The sequence below is a fragment of the Phyllobates terribilis genome, unplaced genomic scaffold, assembly GCF_046119375.1.
Source record: "Phyllobates terribilis strain yellow unplaced genomic scaffold, ASM4611937v1 Scaffold_729__1_contigs__length_748246, whole genome shotgun sequence".
Classification (NCBI taxonomy): Eukaryota; Metazoa; Chordata; class Amphibia; order Anura; family Dendrobatidae; genus Phyllobates; species Phyllobates terribilis.
The window spans coordinates 208292-224964 of record NW_027363489.1 but is presented as its reverse complement, the minus strand read 5'-3'; the positions used below and the strand labels follow the sequence as shown (position 1 = coordinate 224964).

Here is a 16673-nt window from a genome sequence, read left to right as displayed (position 1 = left end):
TAAGAAGACATGCTGTCAACCTCTAGATCCCTCACATGCCTGAACTTTTCGGCTTGCTGCTGCTGCAATCCACGCGTTTTAGATCTGCATAACTCCACCTCTTTTAGCACAGTACCCTCAACCCCCGGCTGTTCCCACCCGCCTCAACACCGTTGAAAGGGAGGAGAACCAATTAAGGCGGGGGGGGGGGTGGAACGAGCAGCTGTCTACCCTTAGCAGGAGGGTTGCTGATTAATTACCTCTCCTGCTGCTGCTGCTGCTGGCTGTCCAGCAGCAGACTGAAGGTGGCTGCTGCTGTGCGCAGGTATATAAAGGCTCAGAGCCTATTATGACACGCGCAGCCAGCGTTCCATTGCCACATTCCGTCTACTGCAGGCGGGATACCTGGATGGCTGAATGTCACTGAGAAGCTCACAGAAACCGCCATAAGCAACAGTTTAAAAGAATGCCACAGACTAATCAACCAAACTTTTTGGGTTGGTTTCTCTTTTATAGTCTGCAGGCATTAAATGAAAGAAGTCAGTGTTCCAGCAGAAGGAGACAACGTTTCAGAAAAGGCATTGTAGCAAACCAAAAAAGAAATTTTAAGCGCAGCAGAGTAACCAGCTCACATACCTGTTAGCTCAGGTGAGTTTAAAAGGCTGCTGTTGATAACAAGGGCATTTGCTAAATAGATGGTGTGTGTGCAACAATATACTGAAAGGTCAATTATATTGTGCAGCTTATCTCACCACCTGTAGTTATTTAGGTGAAAGCTCCAAAATGCTTGCCTAATATGTCTGTTTATCCAAAAGGAAGTATAGAGGGAGAGCTAGATAGATAGCATTGCATTACATTACATTACATGGCAATGCAATGCACAGTTGCTGAAGTTGAACCAAAATGAGCTTGTCATCTGGCTTCTGCAACTTTTAACATGAAAAATCCAATGAGGAGAAGAAAAGCAAAGCCAAAGAGTCCATCCCAAAATCCGACAAACAAGCAAAATGAACAAAAAGCATTGAATTCAATTCTTTCTGATTTTAGAAACTGCATTAAAGAAGGGGTGCACCGGTCCTGGAGATACTGCAATACCAGGTCAATGCGTGGAGTGGACAGAGCAAGCTCTTTTTCCATCTCCCTGTTCTAAAAATCCATTTAATATATGGTCCCCAGATAGGGGACGTATCAGATATTAAACTGATAAGAACAGATACTACACTTGATCTTAGCCAAAAGGCCGAGAAGCGATAACCAGAATTGGTTTCCGACTACGGTGCCACCCAAGGATTCTGAAAAGTCCATTTGTGGAGATGGCCACCTGGACTCCCGTTAAGAAGACATGCTGTCAACCTCTAGATCCCTCACATGCCTGCACTTTTCGGCTTGCTGCTGCTGCAATCCACGCGTTTTAGATCTGCATAACTCCACCTCTTTTAGCACAGTACCCTCAACCCCCGGCTGTTCCCACCCGTCTCAACACCGTTGGAAGGAAGGAGAACCAATTAAGGCGGGGGGGGGGGTGGAACGAGCAGCTGTCTACCCTTAGCAGGAGGGTTGCTGATTAATTACCTCTCCTGCTGCTGCTGCTGCTGGCTGTCCAGCAGCAGACTGAAGGTGGCTGCTGCTGTGCGCAGGTATATAAAGGCTCAGAGCCTATTATGACACGCGCAGCCAGCGTTCCATTGCCACATTCCGTCTACTGCAGGCGGGATACCTGGATGGCTGAATGTCACTGAGAAGCTCACAGAGACCGCCATAAGCAACAGTTTAAAAGAATGCCACAGACTAATCAACCAAACTTTTTGGGTTGGTTTCTCTTTTATAGTCTGCAGGCATTAAATGAAAGAAGTCAGTGTTCCAGCAGAGGGAGACAACGTTTCAGAAAAGGCATTGTAGCAAACCAAAAAAGAAATTTTAAGCGCAGCAGAGTAACCAGCTCACATACCTGTTAGCTCAGGTGAGTTTAAAAGGCTGCTGTTGATAACAAGGGCATTTGCTAAATAGATGGTGTGTGTGCAACAATATACTGAAAGGTCAATTATATTGTGCAGCTTATCTCACCACCTGTAGTTATTTAGGTGAAAGCTCCAAAATGCTTGCCTAATATGTCTGTTTATCCAAAAGGAAGTATAGAGGGAGAGCTAGATAGATAGCATTGCATTACATTACATTACATGGCAATGCAATGCACAGTTGCTGAAGTTGAACCAAAATGAGCTTGTCATCTGGCTTCTGCAACTTTTAACATGAAAAATCCAATGAGGAGAAGAAAAGCAAAGCCAAAGAGTCCATCCCAAAATCCGACAAACAAGCAAAATGAACAAAAAGCATTGAATTCAATTCTTTCTGATTTTAGAAACTGCATTAAAGAAGGGGTGCACCGGTCCTGGAGATACTGCAATACCAGGTCAATGCGTGGAGTGGACAGAGCAAGCTCTTTTTCCATCTCCCTGTTCTAAAAATCCATTTAATATATGGTCCCCAGATAGGGGACGTATCAGATATTAAACTGATAAGAACAGATACTACACTTGATCTTAGCCAAAAGGCCGAGAAGCGATAACCAGAATTGGTTTCCGACTACGGTGCCACCCAAGGATTCTGAAAAGTCCATTTGTGGAGATGGCCACCTGGACTCCCGTTAAGAAGACATGCTGTCAACCTCTAGATCCCTCACATGCCTGCACTTTTCGGCTTGCTGCTGCTGCAATCCACGCGTTTTAGATCTGCATAACTCCACCTCTTTTAGCACAGTACCCTCAACCCCCGGCTGTTCCCACCCGCCTCAACACCGTTGGAAGGGAGGAGAACCAATTAAGGCGGGGGGGTGGGGGTGGAACGAGCAGCTGTCCACCCTTAGCAGGAGGGTTGCTGATTAATTACCTCTCCTGCTGCTGCTGCTGCTGGCTGTCCAGCAGCAGACTGAAGGTGGCTGCTGCTGTGCGCAGGTATATAAAGGCTCAGAGCCTATTATGACACGCGCAGCCAGCGTTCCATTGCCACATTCCGTCTACTGCAGGCGGGATACCTGGATGGCTGAATGTCACTGAGAAGCTCACAGAGACCGCCATAAGCAACAGTTTAAAAGAATGCCACAGACTAATCAACCAAACTTTTTGGGTTGGTTTCTCTTTTATAGTCTGCAGGCATTAAATGAAAGAAGTCAGTGTTCCAGCAGAGGGAGACAACGTTTCAGAAAAGGCATTGTAGCAAACCAAAAAAGAAATTTTAAGCGCAGCAGAGTAACCAGCTCACATACCTGTTAGCTCAGGTGAGTTTAAAAGGCTGCTGTTGATAACAAGGGCATTTGCTAAATAGATGGTGTGTGTGCAACAATATACTGAAAGGTCAATTATATTGTGCAGCTTATCTCACCACCTGTAGTTATTTAGGTGAAAGCTCCAAAATGCTTGCCTAATATGTCTGTTTATCCAAAAGGAAGTATAGAGGGAGAGCTAGATAGATAGCATTGCATTACATTACATTACATGGCAATGCAATGCACAGTTGCTGAAGTTGAACCAAAATGAGCTTGTCATCTGGCTTCTGCAACTTTTAACATGAAAAATCCAATGAGGAGAAGAAAAGCAAAGCCAAAGAGTCCATCCCAAAATCCGACAAACAAGCAAAATGAACAAAAAGCATTGAATTCAATTCTTTCTGATTTTAGAAACTGCATTAAAGAAGGGGTGCACCGGTCCTGGAGATACTGCAGTACCAGGTCAATGCATGGAGTGGACAGAGCAAGCTCTTTTTCCATCTCCCTGTTCTAAAAATCCATTTAATATATGGTCCCCAGATAGGGGACGTGTCAGATATTAAACTGATAAGAACAGATACTACACTTGATCTTAGCCAAAAGGCCGAGAAGCGATAACCAGAATTGGTTTCCGACTACGGTGCCACCCAAGGATTCTGAAAAGTCCATTTGTGGAGATGGCCACCTGGACTCCCGTTAAGAAGACATGCTGTCAACCTCTAGATCCCTCACATGCCTGCACTTTTCGGCTTGCTGCTGCTGCAATCCACGCGTTTTAGATCTGCATAACTCCACCTCTTTTAGCACAGTACCCTCAACCCCCGGCTGTTCCCACCCGTCTCAACACCGTTGGAAGGGAGGAGAACCAATTAAGGCGGGGGGGGGGGTGGAACGAGCAGCTGTCTACCCTTAGCAGGAGGGTTGCTGATTAATTACCTCTCCTGCTGCTGCTGCTGCTGGCTGTCCAGCAGCAGACTGAAGGTGGCTGCTGCTGTGCGCAGGTATATAAAGGCTCAGAGCCTATTATGACACGCGCAGCCAGCGTTCCATTGCCACATTCCGTCTACTGCAGGCGGGATACCTGGATCGCTGAATGTCACTGAGAAGCTCACAGAGACCGCCATAAGCAACAGTTTAAAAGAATGCCACAGACTAATCAACCAAACTTTTTGGGTTGGTTTCTCTTTTATAGTCTGCAGGCATTAAATGAAAGAAGTCAGTGTTCCAGCAGAGGGAGACAACGTTTCAGAAAAGGCATTGTAGCAAACCAAAAAAGAAATTTTAAGCGCAGCAGAGAAACCAGCTCACATACCTGTTAGCTCAGGTGAGTTTAAAAGGCTGCTGTTGATAACAAGGGCATTTGCTAAATAGATGGTGTGTGTGCAACAATATACTGAAAGGTCAATTATATTGTGCAGCTTATCTCACCACCTGTAGTTATTTAGGTGAAAGCTCCAAAATGCTTGCCTAATATGTCTGTTTATCCAAAAGGAAGTATAGAGGGAGAGCTAGATAGATAGCATTGCATTACATTACATTACATGGCAATGCAATGCACAGTTGCTGAAGTTGAATCAAAATGAGCTTGTCATCTGGCTTCTGCAACTTTTAACATGAAAAATCCAATGAGGAGAAGAAAAGCAAAGCCAAAGAGTCCATCCCAAAATCCGACAAACAAGCAAAATGAACAAAAAGCATTGAATTCAATTCTTTCTGATTTTAGAAACTGCATTAAAGAAGGGGTGCACCGGTCCTGGAGATACTGCAATACCAGGTCAATGCGTGGAGTGGACAGAGCAAGCTCTTTTTCCATCTCCCTGTTCTAAAAATCCATTTAATATATGGTCCCCAGATAGGGGACGTATCAGATATTAAACTGATAAGAACAGATACTACACTTGATCTTAGCCAAAAGGCCGAGAAGCGATAACCAGAATTGGTTTCCGACTACGGTGCCACCCAAGGATTCTGAAAAGTCCATTTGTGGAGATGGCCACCTGGACTCCCGTTAAGAAGACATGCTGTCAACCTCTAGATCCCTCACATGCCTGCACTTTTCGGCTTGCTGCTGCTGCAATCCACGCGTTTTAGATCTGCATAACTCCACCTCTTTTAGCACAGTACCCTCAACCCCCGGCTGTTCCCACCCGCCTCAACACCGTTGGAAGGGAGGAGAACCAATTAAGGCGGGGGGGGGGGGGGTGGAACGAGCAGCTGTCTACCCTTAGCAGGAGGGTTGCTGATTAATTACCTCTCCTGCTGCTGCTGCTGCTGGCTGTCCAGCAGCAGACTGAAGGTGGCTGCTGCTGTGCGCAGGTATATAAAGGCTCAGAGCCTATTATGACACGCGCAGCCAGCGTTCCATTGCCACATTCCGTCTACTGCAGGCGGGATACCTGGATGGCTGAATGTCACTGAGAAGCTCACAGAGACCGCCATAAGCAACAGTTTAAAAGAATGCCACAGACTAATCAACCAAACTTTTTGGGTTGGTTTCTCTTTTATAGTCTGCAGGCATTAAATGAAAGAAGTCAGTGTTCCAGCAGAGGGAGACAACGTTTCAGAAAAGGCATTGTAGCAAACCAAAAAAGAAATTTTAAGCGCAGCAGAGTAACCAGCTCACATACCTGTTAGCTCAGGTGAGTTTAAAAGGCTGCTGTTGATAACAAGGGCATTTGCTAAATAGATGGTGTGTGTGCAACAATATACTGAAAGGTCAATTATATTGTGCAGCTTATCTCACCACCTGTAGTTATTTAGGTGAAAGCTCCAAAATGCTTGCCTAATATGTCTGTTTATCCAAAAGGAAGTATAGAGGGAGAGCTAGATAGATAGCATTGCATTACATTACATTACATGGCAATGCAATGCACAGTTGCTGAAGTTGAACCAAAATGAGCTTGTCATCTGGCTTCTGCAACTTTTAACATGAAAAATCCAATGAGGAGAAGAAAAGCAAAGCCAAAGAGTCCATCCCAAAATCCGACAAACAAGCAAAATGAACAAAAAGCATTGAATTCAATTCTTTCTGATTTTAGAAACTGCATTAAAGAAGGGGTGCACCGGTCCTGGAGATACTGCAATACCAGGTCAATGCGTGGAGTGGACAGAGCAAGCTCTTTTTCCATCTCCCTGTTCTAAAAATCCATTTAATATATGGTCCCCAGATAGGGGACGTATCAGATATTAAACTGATAAGAACAGATACTACACTTGATCTTAGCCAAAAGGCCGAGAAGCGATAACCAGAATTGGTTTCCGACTACGGTGCCACCCAGGGATTCTGAAAAGTCCATTTGTGGAGATGGCCACCTGGACTCCCGTTAAGAAGACATGCTGTCAACCTCTAGATCCCTCACATGCCTGCACTTTTCGGCCTGCTGCTGCTGCAATCCACGCGTTTTAGATCTGCATAACTCCACCTCTTTTAGCACAGTACCCTCAACCCCCGGCTGTTCCCACCCGCCTCAACACCGTTGGAAGGGAGTAGAACCAATTAAGGCGGGGGGGGGGGGGGGGTGGAACGAGCAGCTGTCTACCCTTAGCAGGAGGGTTGCTGATTAATTACCTCTCCTGCTGCTGCTGCTGCTGGCTGTCCAGCAGCAGACTGAAGGTAGCTGCTGCTGTGCGCAGGTATATAAAGGCTCAGAGCCTATTATGACACGCGCAGCCAGCGTTCCATTGCCACATTCCGTCTACTGCAGGCGGGATACCTGGATGGCTGAATGTCACTGAGAAGCTCACAGAGACCGCCATAAGCAACAGTTTAAAAGAATGCCACAGACTAATCAACCAAACTTTTTGGGTTGGTTTCTCTTTTATAGTCTGCAGGCATTAAATGAAAGAAGTCAGTGTTCCAGCAGAGGGAGACAACGTTTCAGAAAAGGCATTGTAGCAAACCAAAAAAGAAATTTTAAGCGCAGCAGAGTAACCAGCTCACATACCTGTTAGCTCAGGTGAGTTTAAAAGGCTGCTGTTGATAACAAGGGCATTTGCTAAATAGATGGTGTGTGTGCAACAATATACTGAAAGGTCAATTATATTGTGCAGCTTATCTCACCACCTATAGTTATTTAGGTGAAAGCTCCAAAATGCTTGCCTAATATGTCTGTTTATCCAAAAGGAAGTATAGAGGGAGAGCTAGATAGATAGCATTGCATTACATTACATTACATGGCAATGCAATGCACAGTTGCTGAAGTTGAACCAAAATGAGCTTGTCATCTGGCTTCTGCAACTTTTAACATGAAAAATCCAATGAGGAGAAGAAAAGCAAAGCCAAAGAGTCCATCCCAAAATCCGACAAACAAGCAAAATGAACAAAAAGCATTGAATTCAATTCTTTCTGATTTTAGAAACTGCATTAAAGAAGGGGTGCACCGGTCCTGGAGATACTTCAATACCAGGTCAATGCGTGGAGTGGACAGAGCAAGCTCTTTTTCCATCTCCCTGTTCTAAAAATCCATTTAATATATGGTCCCCAGATAGGGGACGTATCAGATATTAAACTGATAAGAACAGATACTACACTTGATCTTAGCCAAAAGGCCGAGAAGCGATAACCAGAATTGGTTTCCGACTACGGTGCCACCCAAGGATTCTGAAAAGTCCATTTGTGGAGATGGCCACCTGGACTCCCGTTAAGAAGACATGCTGTCAACCTCTAGATCCCTCACATGCCTGCACTTTTCGGCTTGCTGCTGCTGCAATCCACGCGTTTTAGATCTGCATAACTCCACCTCTTTTAGCACAGTACCCTCAACCCCCGGCTGTTCCCACCCGCCTCAACACCGTTGGAAGGGAGGAGAACCAATTAAGGCGGGGGGGGGTGGAACGAGCAGCTGTCTACCCTTAGCAGGAGGGTTGCTGATTAATTACCTCTCCTGCTGCTGCTGCTGCTGGCTGTCCAGCAGCAGACTGAAGGTGGCTGCTGCTGTGCGCAGGTATATAAAGGCTCAGAGCCTATTATGACACGCGCAGCCAGCGTTCCATTGCCACATTCCGTCTACTGCAGGCGGGATACCTGGATGGCTGAATGTCACTGAGAAGCTCACAGAGACCGCCATAAGCAACAGTTTAAAAGAATGCCACAGACTAATCAACCAAACTTTTTGGGTTGGTTTCTCTTTTATAGTCTGCAGGCATTAAATGAAAGAAGTCAGTGTTCCAGCAGAGGGAGACAACGTTTCAGAAAAGGCATTGTAGCAAACCAAAAAAGAAATTTTAAGCGCAGCAGAGTAACCGGCTCACATACCTGTTAGCTCAGGTGAGTTTAAAAGGCTGCTGTTGATAACAAGGGCATTTGCTAAATAGATGGTGTGTGTGCAACAATATACTGAAAGGTCAATTATATTGTGCAGCTTATCTCACCACCTGTAGTTATTTAGGTGAAAGCTCCAAAATGCTTGCCTAATATGTCTGTTTATCCAAAAGGAAGTATAGAGGGAGAGCTAGATAGATAGCATTGCATTACATTACATTACATGGCAATGCAATGCACAGTTGCTGAAGTTGAACCAAAATGAGCTTGTCATCTGGCTTCTGCAACTTTTAACATGAAAAATCCAATGAGGAGAAGAAAAGCAAAGCCAAAGAGTCCATCCCAAAATCCGACAAACAAGCAAAATGAACAAAAAGCATTGAATTCAATTCTTTCTGATTTTAGAAACTGCATTAAAGAAGGGGTGCACCGGTCCTGGAGATACTGCAATACCAGGTCAATGCGTGGAGTGGACAGAGCAAGCTCTTTTTCCATCTACCTGTTCTAAAAATCCATTTAATATATGGTCCCCAGATAGGGGACGTATCAGATATTAAACTGATAAGAACAGATACTACACTTGATCTTAGCCAAAAGGCCGAGAAGCGATAACCAGAATTGGTTTCCGACTACGGTGCCACCCAAGGATTCTGAAAAGTCCATTTGTGGAGATGGCCACCTGGACTCCCGTTAAGAAGACATGCTGTCAACCTCTAGATCCCTCACATGCCTGCACTTTTCGGCTTGCTGCTGCTGCAATCCACGCGTTTTAGATCTGCATAACTCCACCTCTTTTAGCACAGTACCATCAACCCCCGGCTGTTCCCACCCGCCTCAACACCGTTGGAAGGGAGGAGAACCAATTAAGGCGGGGGGGGGGGTCTGGGGTGGAACGAGCAGCTGTCTACCCTTAGCAGGAGGGTTGCTGATTAATTACCTCTCCTGCTGCTGCTGCTGCTGGCTGTCCAGCAGCAGACTGAAGGTGGCTGCTGCTGTGCGCAGGTATATAAAGGCTCAGAGCCTATTATGACACGCGCAGCCAGCGTTCCATTGCCACATTCCGTCTACTGAAGGCGGGATACCTGGATGGCTGAATGTCACTGAGAAGCTCACAGAGACCGCCATAAGCAACAGTTTAAAAGAATGCCACAGACTAATCAACCAAACTTTTTGGGTTGGTTTCTCTTTTATAGTCTGCAGGCATTAAATGAAAGAAGTCAGTGTTCCAGCAGAGGGAGACAACGTTTCAGAAAAGGCATTGTAGCAAACCAAAAAAGAAATTTTAAGCGCAGCAGAGTAACCAGCTCACATACCTGTTAGCTCAGGTGAGTTTAAAAGGCTGCTGTTGATAACAAGGGCATTTGCTAAATAGATGGTGTGTGTGCAACAATATACTGAAAGGTCAATTATATTGTGCAGCTTATCTCACCACCTGTAGTTATTTAGGTGAAAGCTCCAAAATGCTTGCCTAATATGTCTGTTTATCCAAAAGGAAGTATAGAGGGAGAGCTAGATAGATAGCATTGCATTACATTACATTACATGGCAATGCAATGCACAGTTGCTGAAGTTGAACCAAAATGAGCTTGTCATCTGGCTTCTGCAACTTTTAACATGAAAAATCCAATGAGGAGAAGAAAAGCAAAGCCAAAGAGTCCATCCCAAAATCCGACAAACAAGCAAAATGAACAAAAGCATTGAATTCAATTCTTTCTGATTTTAGAAACTGCATTAAAGAAGGGGTGCACCGGTCCTGGAGATACTGCAATACCAGGTCAATGCGTGGAGTGGACAGAGCAAGCTCATTTTCCATCTCCCTGTTCTAAAAATCCATTTAATATATGGTCCCCAGATAGGGGACGTATCAGATATTAAACTGATAAGAACAGATACTACACTTGATCTTAGCCAAAAGGCCGAGAAGCGATAACCAGAATTGGTTTCCGACTACGGTGCCACCCAAGGATTCTGAAAAGTCCATTTGTGGAGATGGCCACCTGGACTCCCGTTAAGAAGACATGCTGTCAACCTCTAGATCCCTCACATGCCTGCACTTTTCGGCTTGCTGCTGCTGCAATCCACGCGTTTTAGATCTGCATAACTCCACCTCTTTTAGCACAGTACCCTCAACCCCCGGCTGTTCCCACCCGCCTCAACACCGTTGGAAGGGAGGAGAACCAATTAAGGCGGGGGGGGGGTGGAACGAGCAGCTGTCTACCCTTAGCAGGAGGGTTGCTGATTAATTACCTCTCCTGCTGCTGCTGCTGCTGGCTGTCCAGCAGCAGACTGAAGGTGGCTGCTGCTGTGCGCAGGTATATAAAGGCTCAGAGCCTATTATGACACGCGCAGCCAGCGTTCCATTGCCACATTCCGTCTACTGCAGGCGGGATACCTGGATGGCTGAATGTCACTGAGAAGCTCACAGAGACCGCCATAAGCAACAGTTTAAAAGAATGCCACAGACTAATCAACCAAACTTTTTGGGTTGGTTTCTCTTTTATAGTCTGCAGGCATTAAATGAAAGAAGTCAGTGTTCCAGCAGAGAGAGACAACGTTTCAGAAAAGGCATTGTAGCAAACCAAAAAAGAAATTTTAAGCGCAGCAGAGTAACCAGCTCACATACCTGTTAGCTCAGGTGAGTTTAAAAGGCTGCTGTTGATAACAAGGGCATTTGCTAAATAGATGGTGTGTGTGCAACAATATACTGAAAGGTCAATTATATTGTGCAGCTTATCTCACCACCTGTAGTTATTTAGGTGAAAGCTCCAAAATGCTTGCCTAATATGTCTGTTTATCCAAAAGGAAGTATAGAGGGAGAGCTAGATAGATAGCATTGCATTACATTACATTACATGGCAATGCAATGCACAGTTGCTGAAGTTGAACCAAAATGAGCTTGTCATCTGGCTTCTGCAACTTTTAACATGAAAAATCCAATGAGGAGAAGAAAAGCAAAGCCAAAGAGTCCATCCCAAAATCCGACAAACAAGCAAAATGAACAAAAAGCATTGAATTCAATTCTTTCTGATTTTAGAAACTGCATTAAAGAAGGGGTGCACCGGTCCTGGAGATACTGCAATACCAGGTCAATGCGTGGAGTGGACAGAGCAAGCTCTTTTTCCATCTCCCTGTTCTAAAAATCCATTTAATATATGGTCCCCAGATAGGGGATGTATCAGATATTAAACTGATAAGAACAGATACTACACTTGATCTTAGCCAAAAGGCCGAGAAGCGATAACCAGAATTGGTTTCCGACTACGGTGCCACCCAAGGATTCTGAAAAGTCCATTTGTGGAGATGGCCACCTGGACTCCCGTTAAGAAGACATGCTGTCAACCTCTAGATCCCTCACATGCCTGCACTTTTCGGCTTGCTGCTGCTGCAATCCACGCGTTTTAGATCTGCATAACTCCACCTCTTTTAGCACAGTACCCTCAACCCCCGGCTGTTCCCACCCGCCTCAACACCGTTGGAAGGGAGGAGAACCAATTAAGGCGGGGGGGGGTGGAACGAGCAGCTGTCTACCCTTAGCAGGAGGGTTGCTGATTAATTACCTCTCCTGCTGCTGCTGCTGCTGGCTGTCCAGCAGCAGACTGAAGGTGGCTGCTGCTGTGCGCAGGTATATAAAGGCTCAGAGCCTATTATGACACGCGCAGCCAGCGTTCCATTGCCACATTCCGTCTACTGCAGGCGGGATACCTGGATGGCTGAATGTCACTGAGAAGCTCACAGAGACCGCCATAAGCAACAGTTTAAAAGAATGCCACAGACTAATCAACCAAACTTTTTGGGTTGGTTTCTCTTTTATAGTCTGCAGGCATTAAATGAAAGAAGTCAGTGTTCCAGCAGAGGGAGACAACGTTTCAGAAAAGGCATTGTAGCAAACCAAAAAAGAAATTTTAAGCGCAGCAGAGTAACCAGCTCACATACCTGTTAGCTCAGGTGAGTTTAAAAGGCTGCTGTTGATAACAAGGGCATTTGCTAAATAGATGGTGTGTGTGCAACAATATACTGAAAGGTCAATTATATTGTGCAGCTTATCTCACCACCTGTAGTTATTTAGGTGAAAGCTCCAAAATGCTTGCCTAATATGTCTGTTTATCCAAAAGGAAGTATAGAGGGAGAGCTAGATAGATAGCATTGCATTACATTACATTACATGGCAATGCAATGCACAGTTGCTGAAGTTGAACCAAAATGAGCTTGTCATCTGGCTTCTGCAACTTTTAACATGAAAAATCCAATGAGGAGAAGAAAAGCAAAGCCAAAGAGTCCATCCCAAAATCCGACAAACAAGCAAAATGAACAAAAAGCATTGAATTCAATTCTTTCTGATTTTAGAAACTGCATTAAAGAAGGGGTGCACCGGTCCTGGAGATACTGCAATACCAGGTCAATGCGTGGAGTGGACAGAGCAAGCTCTTTTTCCATCTCCCTGTTCTAAAAATCCATTTAATATATGGTCCCCAGATAGGGGACGTATCAGATATTAAACTGATAAGAACAGATACTACACTTGATCTTAGCCAAAAGGCCGAGAAGCGATAACCAGAATTGGTTTCCGACTACGGTGCCACCCAAGGATTCTGAAAAGTCCATTTGTGGAGATGGCCACCTGGACTCCCGTTAAGAAGACATGCTGTCAACCTCTAGATCCCTCACATGCCTGCACTTTTCGGCTTGCTGCTGCTGCAATCCACGCGTTTTAGATCTGCATAACTCCACCTCTTTTAGCACAGTACCCTCAACCCCCGGCTGTTCCCACCCGCCTCAACACCGTTGGAAGGGAGGAGAACCAATTAAGGCGGGGGGGGGGGTGGAACGAGCAGCTGTCTACCCTTAGCAGGAGGGTTGCTGATTAATTACCTCTCCTGCTGCTGCTGCTGCTGGCTGTCCAGCAGCAGACTGAAGGTGGCTGCTGCTGTGCGCAGGTATATAAAGGCTCAGAGCCTATTATGATACGCGCAGCCAGCGTTCCATTGCCACATTCCGTCTACTGCAGGCGGGATACCTGGATGGCTGAATGTCACTGAGAAGATCACAGAGACCGCCATAAGCAACAGTTTAAAAGAATGCCACAGACTAATCAACCAAACTTTTTGGGTTGGTTTCTCTTTTATAGTCTGCAGGCATTAAATGAAAGAAGTCAGTGTTCCAGCAGAGGGAGACAACGTTTCAGAAAAGGCATTGTAGCAAACCAAAAAAGAAATTTTAAGCGCAGCAGAGTAACCAGCTCACATACCTGTTAGCTCAGGTGAGTTTAAAAGGCTGCTGTTGATAACAAGGGCATTTGCTAAATAGATGGTGTGTGTGCAACAATATACTGAAAGGTCAATTATATTGTGCAGCTTATCTCACCACCTGTAGTTATTTAGGTGAAAGCTCCAAAATGCTTGCCTAATATGTCTGTTTATCCAAAAGGAAGTATAGAGGGAGAGCTAGATAGATAGCATTGCATTACATTACATTACATGGCAATGTAATGCACAGTTGCTGAAGTTGAACCAAAATGAGCTTGTCATCTGGCTTCTGCAACTTTTAACATGAAAAATCCAATGAGGAGAAGAAAAGCAAAGCCAAAGAGTCCATCCCAAAATCCGACAAACAAGCAAAATGAACAAAAAGCATTGAATTCAATTCTTTCTGATTTTAGAAACTGCATTAAAGAAGGGGTGCACCGGTCCTGGAGATACTGCAATACCAGGTCAATGCGTGGAGTGGACAGAGCAAGCTCTTTTTCCATCTCCCTGTTCTAAAAATCCATTTAATATATGGTCCCCAGATAGGGGACGTATCAGATATTAAACTGATAAGAACAGATACTACACTTGATCTTAGCCAAAAGGCCGAGAAGCGATAACCAGAATTGGTTTCCGACTACGGTGCCACCCAAGGATTCTGAAAAGTCCATTTGTGGAGATGGCCACCTGTACTCCCGTTAAGAAGACATGCTGTCAACCTCTAGATCCCTCACATGCCTGCACTTTTCGGCTTGCTGCTGCTGCAATCCACACGTTTTAGATCTGCATAACTCCACCTCTTTTAGCACAGTACCCTCAACCCCCGGCTGTTCCCTCCCGCCTCAACACCGTTGGAAGGGAGGAGAACCAATTAAGGCGGGGGGGGGGGTGGAACGAGCAGCCGTCTACCCTTAGCAGGAGGGTTGCTGATTAATTACCTCTCCTGCTGCTGCTGCTGCTGGCTGTCCAGCAGCAGACTGAAGGTGGCTGCTGCTGTGCGCAGGTATATAAAGGCTCAGAGCCTATTATGACACGCGCAGCCAGCGTTCCATTGCCACATTCCGTCTACTGCAGGCGGGATACCTGGATGGCTGAATGTCACTGAGAAGCTCACAGAGACCGCCATAAGCAACAGTTTAAAAGAATGCCACAGACTAATCAACCAAACTTTTTGGGTTGGTTTCTCTTTTATAGTCTGCAGGCATTAAATGAAAGAAGTCAGTGTTCCAGCAGAGGGAGACAACGTTTCAGAAAAGGCATTGTAGCAAACCAAAAAAGAAATTTTAAGCGCAGCAGAGTAACCAGCTCACATACCTGTTAGCTCAGGTGAGTTTAAAAGGCTGCTGTTGATAACAAGGGCATTTGCTAAATAGATGGTGTGTGTGCAACAATATACTGAAAGGTCAATTATATTGTGCAGCTTATCTCACCACCTGTAGTTATTTAGGTGAAAGCTCCAAAATGCTTGCCTAATATGTCTGTTTATCCAAAAGGAAGTATAGAGGGAGAGCTAGATAGATAGCATTGCATTACATTACATTACATGGCAATGCAATGCACAGTTGCTGAAGTTGAACCAAAATGAGCTTGTCATCTGGCTTCTGCAACTTTTAACATGAAAAATCCAATGAGGAGAAGAAAAGCAAAGCCAAAGAGTCCATCCCAAAATCTGACAAACAAGCAAAATGAACAAAAAGCATTGAATTCAATTCTTTCTGATTTTAGAAACTGCATTAAAGAAGGGGTGCACCGGTCCTGGAGATACTGCAATACCAGGTCAATGCGTGGAGTGGACAGAGCAAGCTCTTTTTCCATCTCCCTGTTCTAAAAATCCATTTAATATATGGTCCCCAGACAGGGGACGTATCAGATATTAAACTGATAAGAACAGATTTTTTTTTTTTTTTTTCGAAAGCCCGAATTCGTGTACAAAACCCGAGTGCGCTTAAAAAAGTGACAAGTGCCACAAAAAAAGTGCACTAGGATGCTGGTCTTCTTGGAACCCTCTCCAAAAGGAGAAGGGTCCCCCAAACCATTCCCCGTCCCTCCGAGCCAAAAGGCCACAGCGAGGCACAGGGACAAAAAGCCACCTCCAGCCGAAGCCAGAGGCGACCCAATCTTACCCCCAGCACCTGCCCGAGTTCTCACCCGAGCAAGACACTGGGAGCCAAAGACTGTGCTCCCCTCCCGGAAGAGGGGAGCCAACAACGCTCTCCTCCCGAAAGAGGAGAGCCAGGGGGGTTCAGGGGGGAGCGGAACCTGATGGCCACACACTCCCCCCCTAAACCTGCCAAGAGAGGAACCCGTAAGGGAACCGCATCCTGACAAAATCCTAGTAGGACGTGACACACGTGAATAAGTGGACACACAGTGACAAAGAAATTAAATAAATAGTGAAGGTTTCACAGTATAATACTGCCCGGACCTTCGACCGGGAATTGAAAAATTCCCCATCCTAAGGCCAGAAGGCCCGGAATAAGGGTGTGTGCGAAGAAAGAAAATTTGAAGTGCTTGTGCAAATGTGCCATAAACTCAAGTGGGGTTCCCAATCCCAGTGAGTTAAGGCACCCCAGGGTCACCACTCCTGGGGCACTTCACACTTCGGGCTTTCGATCTTCCCCGGCCCAATGGCGTCGATCCTGGGGGGCCATGCTTTCCACCAGATGACTATATTTGCCACCTGGCGTACTAACAAGCGCCTAAACCCCAGTGTGCATAATGTATCAATCTACTAGGGCGGCCAACATCCAAAACCGCCTTTTCGAAAGATACTACACTTGATCTTAGCCAAAAGGCCGAGAAGCGATAACCAGAATTGGTTTCCGACTACGGTGCCACCCAAGGATTCTGAAAAGTCCATTTGTGGAGATGGCCACCTGGACTCCCGTTAAGAAGACATGCTGTCAACCTCTAGATCCCTCACATGCCT

The 16673-nt window shown here is 45.5% G+C and overlaps 12 non-coding genes and 1 pseudogene across 12 annotated transcripts; all 13 read right to left on the bottom strand.

Moving 5' to 3' along the window:
• Positions 1 to 1040: 1040 nt before the first annotated feature.
• On the bottom strand, positions 1041 to 1231 carry LOC141236940 (U2 spliceosomal RNA). Its single transcript, XR_012302508.1, has one exon. It is a non-coding gene; the product is annotated as a U2 spliceosomal RNA (small nuclear RNA).
• Positions 1232 to 2352: 1121 nt separating this feature from the next.
• On the bottom strand, positions 2353 to 2543 carry LOC141236939 (U2 spliceosomal RNA). Its single transcript, XR_012302507.1, has one exon. It is a non-coding gene; the product is annotated as a U2 spliceosomal RNA (small nuclear RNA).
• A 1123-nt stretch (positions 2544 to 3666) lies between these two features.
• Positions 3667 to 3857, bottom strand: LOC141237359 (U2 spliceosomal RNA). Its single transcript, XR_012302914.1, has one exon. It is a non-coding gene; the product is annotated as a U2 spliceosomal RNA (small nuclear RNA).
• Positions 3858 to 4978: 1121 nt separating this feature from the next.
• Positions 4979 to 5169, bottom strand: LOC141236938 (U2 spliceosomal RNA). The gene has a single exon (XR_012302506.1). It is a non-coding gene; the product is annotated as a U2 spliceosomal RNA (small nuclear RNA).
• A 1124-nt stretch (positions 5170 to 6293) lies between these two features.
• On the bottom strand, positions 6294 to 6484 carry LOC141236937 (U2 spliceosomal RNA). The gene has a single exon (XR_012302505.1). It is a non-coding gene; the product is annotated as a U2 spliceosomal RNA (small nuclear RNA).
• Positions 6485 to 7610: 1126 nt separating this feature from the next.
• Positions 7611 to 7801, bottom strand: LOC141237295 (U2 spliceosomal RNA). The gene has a single exon (XR_012302852.1). It is a non-coding gene; the product is annotated as a U2 spliceosomal RNA (small nuclear RNA).
• A 1119-nt stretch (positions 7802 to 8920) lies between these two features.
• On the bottom strand, positions 8921 to 9111 carry LOC141237318 (U2 spliceosomal RNA). The gene has a single exon (XR_012302874.1). It is a non-coding gene; the product is annotated as a U2 spliceosomal RNA (small nuclear RNA).
• Positions 9112 to 10238: 1127 nt separating this feature from the next.
• Positions 10239 to 10429, bottom strand: LOC141237263 (U2 spliceosomal RNA). The gene has a single exon (XR_012302819.1). It is a non-coding gene; the product is annotated as a U2 spliceosomal RNA (small nuclear RNA).
• Positions 10430 to 11549: 1120 nt separating this feature from the next.
• LOC141237287 (U2 spliceosomal RNA) lies at positions 11550 to 11740 on the bottom strand. The gene has a single exon (XR_012302843.1). It is a non-coding gene; the product is annotated as a U2 spliceosomal RNA (small nuclear RNA).
• Positions 11741 to 12859: 1119 nt separating this feature from the next.
• LOC141236936 (U2 spliceosomal RNA) lies at positions 12860 to 13050 on the bottom strand. Its single transcript, XR_012302504.1, has one exon. It is a non-coding gene; the product is annotated as a U2 spliceosomal RNA (small nuclear RNA).
• Positions 13051 to 14171: 1121 nt separating this feature from the next.
• Positions 14172 to 14362, bottom strand: LOC141236935 (U2 spliceosomal RNA). Its single transcript, XR_012302503.1, has one exon. It is a non-coding gene; the product is annotated as a U2 spliceosomal RNA (small nuclear RNA).
• A 1121-nt stretch (positions 14363 to 15483) lies between these two features.
• LOC141236848 (U2 spliceosomal RNA) lies at positions 15484 to 15665 on the bottom strand. Its single transcript, XR_012302437.1, has one exon. It is a non-coding gene; the product is annotated as a U2 spliceosomal RNA (small nuclear RNA).
• A 794-nt stretch (positions 15666 to 16459) lies between these two features.
• LOC141236865 (U2 spliceosomal RNA) lies at positions 16460 to 16551 on the bottom strand (annotated as a pseudogene).
• Positions 16552 to 16673: the final 122 nt, after the last annotated feature.